We start from the raw sequence: 10,840 nt of genomic DNA on the forward strand, positions 1-10,840 counted from the left end.
TTTTCCATGATCCAGCAGATGTTGGCAATATGTTCTCTGGTTCCTCTGCCTTTTCTAAAACCAGCTTGAACATCAGGAAGTTCATGGTTCACATATTACTGAAGCCTGGCTTGGAGAATTTTGAGCATTACTTTACTAGCGTGTGAGATGAGTGGAATTGCGCGGTAGTTTGAGCATTCTTTGGCATTGCCTTTCTTTGGGATTGGAATGAAAACTGACCTTTTCCAGTCCTGTGGCCACTGCTGAGTTTTCCAAATTTGCTGGCATATTGAGTGTAGCACTTTCACAGCATCATTGTTCAGGATTTGGAATAGTTCAACTGGAATTCCATCACCTCCACTAGCTTTGTTCATAGTGATGCTTTCTAAGGCCCACTTGACTTCACATTCCAGGATGTCTGGCTCTAGGTCAATGATCACACCATCGTGATTATCTGGGTCGTGAAGATCTTTTTTGTACAGTTCTTCTGTGTATTCTTGCCACTTCTTCTTAATATCTTCTGCTTCTGTTAGGTCCATACCATTTCTGTCCTTTATTGAGCTCATCTTTGCATGAAATGTTTCTTTGGTATCTCTGATTTTCTTGAAGAGATCCCTAGTCTTTCCCATTCTGTTGTTTTCCTCTATTTCTTTGCATTGATCGCTGAAGAAGGCTTTCTTATCTCTTCTTGCTATTCTTTGGAACTCTGCATTCAAATGCTTATATCTTTCCTTTTCTCCTTTGCTTTTCACTTCTCTTTTTTTCACAGCTATTTGTAAGGCCTCCCCAGACAGCCATTTTGCTTTTTTGCATTTCTTTTCCATGGGAATGGTCTGATCCATCTCCTGTACAATGTCACAAACCTCATTCCATAGTTCATCAGGCACTCTATCTATCAGATCTAGGCCCTTAAATCTATTTCTCACTTCCACTGTACTCGAGGCCATATAAGGAGAGAATTCTGGGAAATGTAGTTTTAGTTTAGCTAAACTGACACAGTTCAAAGCCATCACAATTTACCATTTGGTACCCAGACACACTTTTTTTTAACCATATCTAACTTTGAAATAAAGACAATAGTAAAATCATACTTTAATTTAACATGATGCAACTATCTCATGCACACCTAAAAACACACTAACTCTGCCCTCACAAGAGGATACAAAATTATTTTATCTGTCTTTTATATTCATTTATTTTATAACTGAATTCTTCCCCCCCCCCCTTTATTTTTTTTTTTTAGTCATGCCCCAAGGCATGTGGGATCTTAGTTCCCTGACCAGGGATCAAACCTGTGCTCTTTGCATTGGATGGGTGGAATCTTAACTACTGAACCACCAGAAAAACTCCCCTCCGCTTGGATATCCTAGAGTTTTCATCCTTGTATTGTCTCATGTTAGATTGGAGGGAAATGGGGAAGAAAAAGGAAACAAGAAGTGGTTAATAATATACAAAATTAGTGAAGTCACTCAGTCGTGTCCTACTCTTTCGACCCCTTGGACTGTAGCCCACCATGCTCCTCCTTCCATGGGATTTTCCAGGCAAGAGTACTGGAGGGGGTTTCCAGTTCCTTCTCCAGGGTATCTTCCCGACACAGGGTTCGAACCCGTGTCTTCCGCACTGTAGGCAGATACTTTACCCTCTGAGCTACCAGGGAAGTCCCATATATAAAATTATATCACATCAAAATAAGAAATATTATAATTATTGCAGTCCTTATTTTGGAGTTACAGCTGGTATTAATAGGTTTCTTTCCCACTAGACATTTTCCTTCAGCAAGAAACTCAGTTATAGTTCCTTACTGATATGGTGACACTAGTCTTTATTGTTGAAATGTCTGGACCAACAGTCCTGTCTCTCTTAGATTGTTGTAGTTTCTATTGATTTTATTCTTAGCATATGGGAATAATATCAAGTCATCCCAGGGGACCTCCTACTTTACAGACATACTCCCCAATATTCCTCTTTTGTTATAGCAACTCAATTTCCCCTTGGGTTATAAACAATAACCCCCACCATTATAGTAACTTTCTTTGCCTGTTTAATTTTTGGAGTGAAGAGCCCAAAGTGGCCAGGTGGTAGTTTCATCTTTGTGTTTAATAGAACAATGCTGTGTCTCCTGGTGGAAACATTCCTTCTTTGGTGATGAAGCCTTCTCCTCCAGTAAAACTCAAAGTCATAAGGATGGGAAGCAAATATCTTGTTCTAGGATAAACCTTTAGTGGTAAGAGTTTGTGAAACCATGCTCATGTTCATCTCTAGACTCCAAGATCCATGAATCTTGGTGATAGGAGAAGTAACATCATGTATTGACCACTGATTTAAAGCCTAGATCACATTCTAGTGATATTATTCTAGCCCTGCAAGGGGAGTGAGTAAAAAGGCCATTCTACTCTTCTAACACATTTCAAAGTGATAGAAACATTATAAGTCCACTGAATTCCATGTGAATGGGCCATTGTCACATTTCACTTGAAATAAAATGATTTCTTTGATCACAAGCTATGCTATCTAGGCTATCATGACTGTGAATAAGTTAAGTTCATGGGTGGTAGTGTTTTTTAAGTTCATTGGCAAAGGGAGGTAGGCAGAAAAGCAAATTCATATCCAGAAAAAGTGTCTACTTTCTAGTGAGAACTAAATACTGTTCTTCTATGATGGATGTTGTCCAGTATAATCAGCATGGTAGCTGGCTACCAGGTAGCTGGCTAATCCTTTCTGGGAATGCAATACTGTAGGGTATTATTGGTCTACAGTGTTGGCCAGTTGGGCTCTGTTACCAGATCAACCTTGGTGAATATATTAGTCAGAATTCTCCTGAGAAACAGAACCCATAAGATATCTATATGGGAAGATATTTATTATTAATATAATGAAATGGTCATGCAATTGTGGAGACAAAGACATTCCACTATCTGCCATCTGTAGGCTGTAGATCCAGGAAGGCTGGGGGTATAACTCACTCTGAGTCTGAAGATCCAAGAGCTGGGAGCAAAGAGGACAGGAGAAGACTGACAGCTCAGCTCCTACATTCAGGCAGGAGGGTCAAAGATTTCCTTCCTCCATCTTTTTGTTCTATTTATGCCCTCAATGAATTGAATGATGCCCATCCACACTGGGGATGGTCATCTGCTTTACTCACCAGGTCACCTGCTTTACTCAGATAATTTCATCTAGAAACACCCACATGGACACACCCAGAAATATCTGGGCAAATATCAGGGCACTGCATAATCCAGTCAACATGTAACATAACTATTACAGTGAGTGGAAGTCTGCATTGTTAAGCACATGCATAATGTATTGATATATGATGTTACCATACCATACATGATGTATCATCATGTACCATACTCTATCAGTTCACTGGGCAAGGAAAGTGATAGTTGGGAAAAGAGGTTGCTTGATGTTCATAAAAAAGGAAAATTTCATCCGCCTGATTATCAAGGTCCTCCTCTGTTGAGGGCACCCATTGGTGAGCATTCATAAGGGAGACAAATATTTCTACACTGTGCCCATTTGTAGTGTTTTCTCCACATACTTCTTTTCCAGGTTTCCTTATTGCCAGGTTTCCAATCTTGTTCCTACAAAGCCCCTGATGGTCCAACTAAACCATTAATCACCGTCCATAAACCAGCTATAACTGGCAACCTTTTCCTAGGCCTTCAGGATCTGCTTAAATTTCTTCTTTTATATCACATTTATTGATTATTGAATGCTACTACACAGATTTATGGCTTTGTAGGTCAGTCTCTTAGTTGTATTCAATTCTGTGACCCCACAGACTGTAGCCCACCAGACTTCTCTGTCCATGGGATTTCCCAGACAAGAATATTAGAGTGGGTTGTCACTGTGTCCTCCAGGGATCTTCCTGCCCCAGGGATCAAACCTGTGTCTCCTGCATCTCCTGCATTGGCAAGTGGATTCTTTATCACTGAGCCACCTGGGAAGCCCTTTGTAGGTCAGACAACCCCAATGAATGATGGTCAGCTCAAGTCACATGGTAACTTAGTGGCCCTTGATTAAGCATTCAATTTATACCAGTGTCCAGCAGTGAGCCAGAAGCTGTTCCTCCAAATAGAGGTTATTGATAGAGGATGGCAGATCTTTGCTCCATCATCCCCAAAATTTGTACTGTAATTCACCTAGAGATCTTGCCCAACACTCTGCAGCATACCTGTCTGCGTCATACATTTCAAGCACCCTTATATCTGCTGGATCATACCGCCGAACTGAGAGCAGTTTGCTTGTGAGCTTGGACTGGCTGCACATCCTTTTCTTATTCTCTGCCCCACTCAGAGTGCTAATTGAAAGTCTTCTAAGTTTAGACTAAAGGACTAAACTGGATTTAAAATATTCAACAGGTTATGGATACCTATGAAGCTTGGGAAAAATAGCTGGTCAGCTTTTTATTTGTCAATGACACATTCACATTGCTTTTTCTGATCACTCTTTGAGAGTTGTTCTTTTATTAATTTTCTATTTTTTTTTGAGTTTTCTATCAACTAAAAACCTTAGAGTGTTTTTAAAGTTGCAGATGAATAAAAAAGAGAACAATTGAGTCTGTATGGATCCCCCTAAACCCTGAGCATGTGGTCAGTTGATAAACTGGTTGAATTCATTCTTGAACAAAGAATGAATCAATAAATATAAATGGGACAAATGCTCATTTGTATGAATAGGTAGAAGATATGGATTAAATATACATGACAGCTTATATAAACACTGCTACACTTAGGTACCCAGATAAATTATCGTTTTTCTTTAAACAGTAATTTTTATCTATTATATGGAATGAATGTGATCAAATAAACCTTATTTTTAATACAGTTCTAGATTTACAGAAAAGATGTGAATGTATAGAATCTAGAGAGTTCCCATATACCCTTCATATAGTTTCTTTAATAATTAATATCTTCCATTAATATGGTGCATTTGTCATAATTAGTGAACCACTGCTGATACATTATTATTAGCTAATGTCCATATTTTTTAAAATTTCCATAGTTTTTAACCCAGTGTCATTTTCCTTTTCTAGAATCCCATATAGGAGCCAAGCTTACATTTAGTTGTTATGTCTCCTTAGTCTCCTCCTGGCTGTAACAATTTCTTAGTCTGTTTTTGATGACCTTGAACATTTTGAGGCATATTCCTCACGTATTTGGTAGAATGCCCTTCAACTGAAATTTGATATTTTTCTCATAGGTAGATTGGGATTATATGTTCTTGGGAAGAAGACTGTAGAGGTAAAATGTCATTCTCATCATATCTTCTCAAGATAATACACAAACATCAACATGACATCACTGTCAGCATTAACCTTGATCTTGTGACTGAAGGAATGTCTGTCAGGTTTCCCCTCTATAACATTAACCCTTTGCTGCCTTTCTTTTCTGTGTTCTTGGGAGGGCAGTCACCATGCAGAGCCCATATTTAAGATGTAGAGAGTTATGCTAACTGTGGATGGAGTATTTAGATAGACTATTTGGAATTCTTCTTCATGGAGATATATCTCTTTTCCCTCATTTATTTATTCAGTTTTTATTGAACTACATATGGGGTCATGAGTATTTACTTTGTACTTTGAGTTATAATCCAAAACTATTAATAGATTTTGTTGTTCGAATTGTTTCCTGTTTGGCCTTTAAGAGTTCTTTGAGTTGATCTCTGTGTTTCTTTGACATAGAACAATCATTGTGGATTTTTTGAATACTTCCTCACTTTCCATCACTACAACAGGCTCCAGGCTCATCTTGTATTCAGTAAGTCCCCTGCATATGAATGAGTTTCATTCCAAGAGTGTGTTCATAAGTCCAATTTATTTATAAGTCCAACAGAGTTAATCTAGGTACCCCACTAACACAATCAGCTATATAGTACTGTACTGCAATAGGTTTATAATACTTTCCAAACAAGGCATAAAAACCAAACATAAATAATAAAACATTTTTAGTCTTACAGTATAGCACCTTGAAAAGTACAATAGTACAATACTACAATACAACAGCTGGCATACAGGGGCTGACATCAAGTGAACAGACAAGAAGAGTCATTGACTAGAGGAGGAATAGGAGGTGGGAGATGGTAGAGATGAAGGATCATCAGCAATAGGAGATGGAGTGCAAGCTGTAATTTCACTCACACCTGACATTGATGGCACAGATTCTGGTTCCTTGCTGGAACCCAATGCATGTTTGAATCTTTGAAAATTTGCATCCTGAAGCCTCTTGATGAAGGTGAAAGATGAGAGTGAAAAAGTTGGCTTAAAACTCAACATTCAGAAAATGAAGATCATGGCATCTGGTCCCATCACTTCATGGGAAATAGATGGGCAAACAGTGGAAACAGTGTCATACTTTATTTTTTGGGGCTCCAAAATCACTGCAGATGGTGACTGCAGTCATGAAATTAAAAGATGCTTACTCCTTGGAAGAAAAGTTAAGACCAACCTAGATAGCACATTCAAAAGCAGAGACATTACTTTGCCAACAAAAGTCCATCCTAGTCAAGGCTATGGTTTTTCCAGTGGTCATGTATGGATGTGAGAGTTGGACTGTGAAGAAAGTTGAGCACGGAAGAATTGATGCTTTTGAACTGTGGTGTTGGAGAAGACTCTTGAGAGTCCCTTGGACTGCAAGGAGATCCAACTAGTCCATTCTGAAGGAGATCAGTCCTGGGATTTCTTTGGAAGGAATGATGCTAAAGCTGAAACTCCAGTACTTTGGCCACCTGATGCGAAGAGTTGACTCATTGGAAAAGACTCTGAGGCTGGGAGGGATTGGGGGCAGGAGGAGAAGGGGACGACAGAGGATGAGATGGCTGGATGGCATCACTGACTCGATGGACGTAAGTCTGAGTGAACTCCAGGAGTTGGTGATGGACAGCGAGGCCTGGCGTGCTGCGATTCATGGGGTTGCAAAGAGTCAGACATGACTGAGCGACTGAACTGAACTGAACTGAAAAGTTTCCTATGTAGGAATCTTACTGTGTTTCCCGCCTCAGTCTGAGAATCAGATGTTTCCCCAAGGCCATGGTTTCTTTTATTAGAGAATGGTGTTAGAAACCAAGATCTGGGTACTAGATGTACTTAATCAATGCTTCTATAGTGTCATTGCTTCTAGGCCCTCTTAGATGAAAGAACAAGAAAATATATGTGTGTGTCCTAAATTGTATATATACCTAACATTATATGTGTAATGTGTGTGCGTTCAGTTGTGTCTAACATTTTCCGATCCTGTGGACTGTAGCCCATCAGGGTCCTCTCTCAAAGAAATTCTCCAGGCAAGAATACTGGAGTGGGTTACCTTTTCCTCCACCAGAGAATCTTCCTGACCCAGGGATTGAACCCACATCTCCTGTGTCTCCTGCATTGCAGGCTGATTCTTTACCACTTGAGCCATTGGCACATATTCACAAATATAAATATATGTAACCATTTGTTTCTATATTAAGCTAAGGATGAGTTCATATTAATGAATTACCATCTATTATCACATGGATCATTTTAGTCTTCTTCCCTTGCTGTTTTATAAACTCCCATTCCAAATATGGGAAATCTTACTTCCATCATTTTTGGTACACTTACCTAATTATTCTGTCCCAGCAAAGAAGTGTATGAACTAAATGTTTTTGCCCCCCTCACACAAAAAAAATCATACATGGAAACTCTAATCCCCAGTGTGACTGTATTTGGACATAGAGCCTCTAAGGTGATAATCAAGGTTAAATGAAGTCATAAAGATGGAGTGGCTCAAATGGTAAAGAATCTATCTGCAATGCAGGAGACCCAGGTTCAGTTCCTGGGTTTGGAAGATCCCCTGGAAAAGGGAATGGCCACCTACTCCAGTATTCTTGCCTGGAGAGTTCTATGGACAGAAGAGCCAGGCAGGCTACAGTCCATGGGGTCGCAAAGAATTGGATACAACTGAGTAACTAACACTTTCACTAATCTAAAAGGATTGATGTCCTAATAAGAAGAGTAAGAGAAGCCAGAGATTTCTGCCCATCCCCATCCCCAGACCCCATGCAGATACACAGAGAAGAAATCATGTAAACATACAGTGAGCTGGTGGTGGCCAGAGAGGCGGCAATAGAAGTCAACACTGATGGCTTGATCTTGGACTTCTAGGTTCTAGAACTAATCAATTAATAATAAATATTTAAATTAATTAATTAATATTATTCTAGAAAAAAATAACTATTGTTTAAGCCACTTAGATATTTTGGTTATAAAAATTTGAGGAAATTAAAACATATAATGATTTCAGAATTGCTAACACATATTTCCAGGGGACACAAATTTATCAGCTAAAATGAAGTTCTTATGTACATTTTTTGCTTTAGTTTTATAGTTACTTAGATCAGTACTCCCCCCCCCCAACTCCTTTTAATAAAGGAAGGAACTTTGTTTCATACATTTGTAATATATTGAGATCCTTTTGTCACAGTCTGCATAAAATTCCCCAACATCCTAAATGATTTTTAAATGATTACACAAGATTTACTCTTTGTGTTATAAAATTCAATGAATTTTGACAAATTCATAGTGTCGTGTATCAGCAATTACAGTATCAGACTGGATAGTTTCACTGCCAGGACAAAAATGCCCTGTGCCTCAACTATTCACAAATTTCTGGCTGGCACCTATTGATTTGTTAACTCTCTCTGTAGTTTGCCTTTTTCAGAATGTCATATAAATTGTATTGTACAGCTTTTTCAGACTGATTTCTTTCATTTAGTAACCATGCCTTTGAGTCATCCATGATTTTGCAGGACTTTATAGTATGAAGCTCAACATTTAGAAAATGAAGATCATGGCATCTGGTCCCACCACGTCATGGGAAATAGATGGGGAAACAGTGTCAGACTTTCTTTTTGGGGGGCTCCAAAATCACTGCAGATGGTGACTGCAGCCATGAAATTAAAAAATGCTTACTCCTTGGAAGGAAAGTTATGACCAACCTAGATAGCATATTCAAAAGCAGAGACATTACTTTGCCAACAAAGGTCTGTCTAGTCAAGGCTATGGTTTTTCCTGTGGTCATGTATGGATGTGAGAGTTGGACTGTGAAGAAGGCTGAACGCCGAAGAATTGATGCTTTTGAACTGTGGTGTTGGAGAAGACTCTTGAGAGTCCCTTGGACTGCCAGGAGATCCAACCAGTCCATTCTAAAGGAGATCAGCCCTGGGATTTCTTTGGAAGGAATGATGCCAAAGCTGAAACTCTAGTACTTTGGCCACCTCATGCGAAGAGGTGACTCATTGGAAAAGACTCTGATGCTGGGAGGGATTGGGAGCAGAAGAAGAAGGGGATGACAGAGGATGAGATGGCTGGATGGCATCACTGACTTGATGGACGTGAGTCTGAGTGAACTCCAAGAGTTGGTGATGGACAGGAGGCCTGGTGTGCTGCAATTCATGGGGTCGCAAAGAGTCAGACACGACTGAGTGACTGAAATGAATTGAACTGATAGTGTGAAGAACAGGGAAGCCTGGCTTACTGTAGTTCATGGGCTCACAAAGAGTTGGACATGACTTTGTATTGACCAGGTTTCTTTCTTTTTTAAAAAAAAATTATTGCAGTGTAGTTGCTTTACAATGTTGCATTAGTTTCTACTGTATAGCAAAGTTAATCAGCTATTTGTATACATTTACTCCCCCAATCTTTTTTTTTTTTTTTTTTTTGCTTTCCTTCCCATTTAGGTCACCAAGGAGCATTGAGTCGAGTTCCCTGTCCTGTGTAGGTTTTCATTAGTTATCTGTTTTGTATATAGAAGTGTCTATTTGTCAATCCCAATCTCCCAATTCATTCCCCCCATCCATTGTCACCCTGCTTATTTAACTTATATGCAGAGTACATCATGAGAAATGCTGGGCTGGAAGAAGCACAAGATAGAATCAAGATTGCTGGGAGAAATATCAATAACTTCAGATATGCAGATGACACCACCCCTTATGGCAGAAAGTGAAAAAGAACCAAAGAGCCTCTTGATGAAAGTGAAAAAGGAGAGGAAAGTGAAGAGGAGAGCTTAAAGCTCAACATTCAGAAAACTAAGATCATGGCATCCAGTCCCATCACTTCATGGCAAATAGATGGGGAAACAGTGGAAACAGTGTTAGACTTTATTTTTCTGGGCTCCAAAATCACTGCAGATGGTGACTGCAGCCATGAAATTAAAAGAGGCTTACTCCTTGGAAGGAAAGCTATGACCAACCTAGACAGCATGTTCAAAAGCAGAGACATTACTATGCCAACAAAGGTCCATCTAGTCAAGGCTATGGTTTTTCCAGTAGTCGTGTATGGATGTGAGAGTTGGACTATAAAGAAAGCTGAGCACTGAAGAATTGATGCTTTTGAACTGTGGTGTTGGAGAAGACTCTTGAGAGTCCCTTGGACTGCAAGGAGATCCAATCAGTCAATCCTAACGGAAATCAGTCCTGAACGTTCATTGGAAGGACTGATGTTGAAGCTGAAACTCCAATACTTTGGCCACCTAATGGGAAGAGCTGACTCATTTGAAAAGACCCTGATGCTGGGAAAGATTGAAGGCAGGAGAAGAAGGGCACGGCAGAGGATGAGATGGTTGGATGGCATCACCGACTCAATGGACATGAATTTTGGTAAACTCCAGGAGTTGGTGATGGACAGGGAGGCCTGGTGTGCTGCGGTCCATGGAGTTACAAAGAGTCGCACATGACTGGGCAACTGAACAACAACAACTACAAGAGAGAGAAAACACATCCCCTTTGAATATACATTTCATATACAGACTAACCAATCCAAAGCCCACACCTCCAACTGCCTTTGTTGGGCTTTCACATTTTGGCTATTGTCTCCTTGCCCTAATGACACAGGGCCAGG

Source organism: Bos taurus, chromosome 8 (assembly GCF_002263795.3).
Source record: "Bos taurus isolate L1 Dominette 01449 registration number 42190680 breed Hereford chromosome 8, ARS-UCD2.0, whole genome shotgun sequence".
Taxonomy (NCBI): domain Eukaryota; kingdom Metazoa; phylum Chordata; class Mammalia; order Artiodactyla; family Bovidae; genus Bos; species Bos taurus.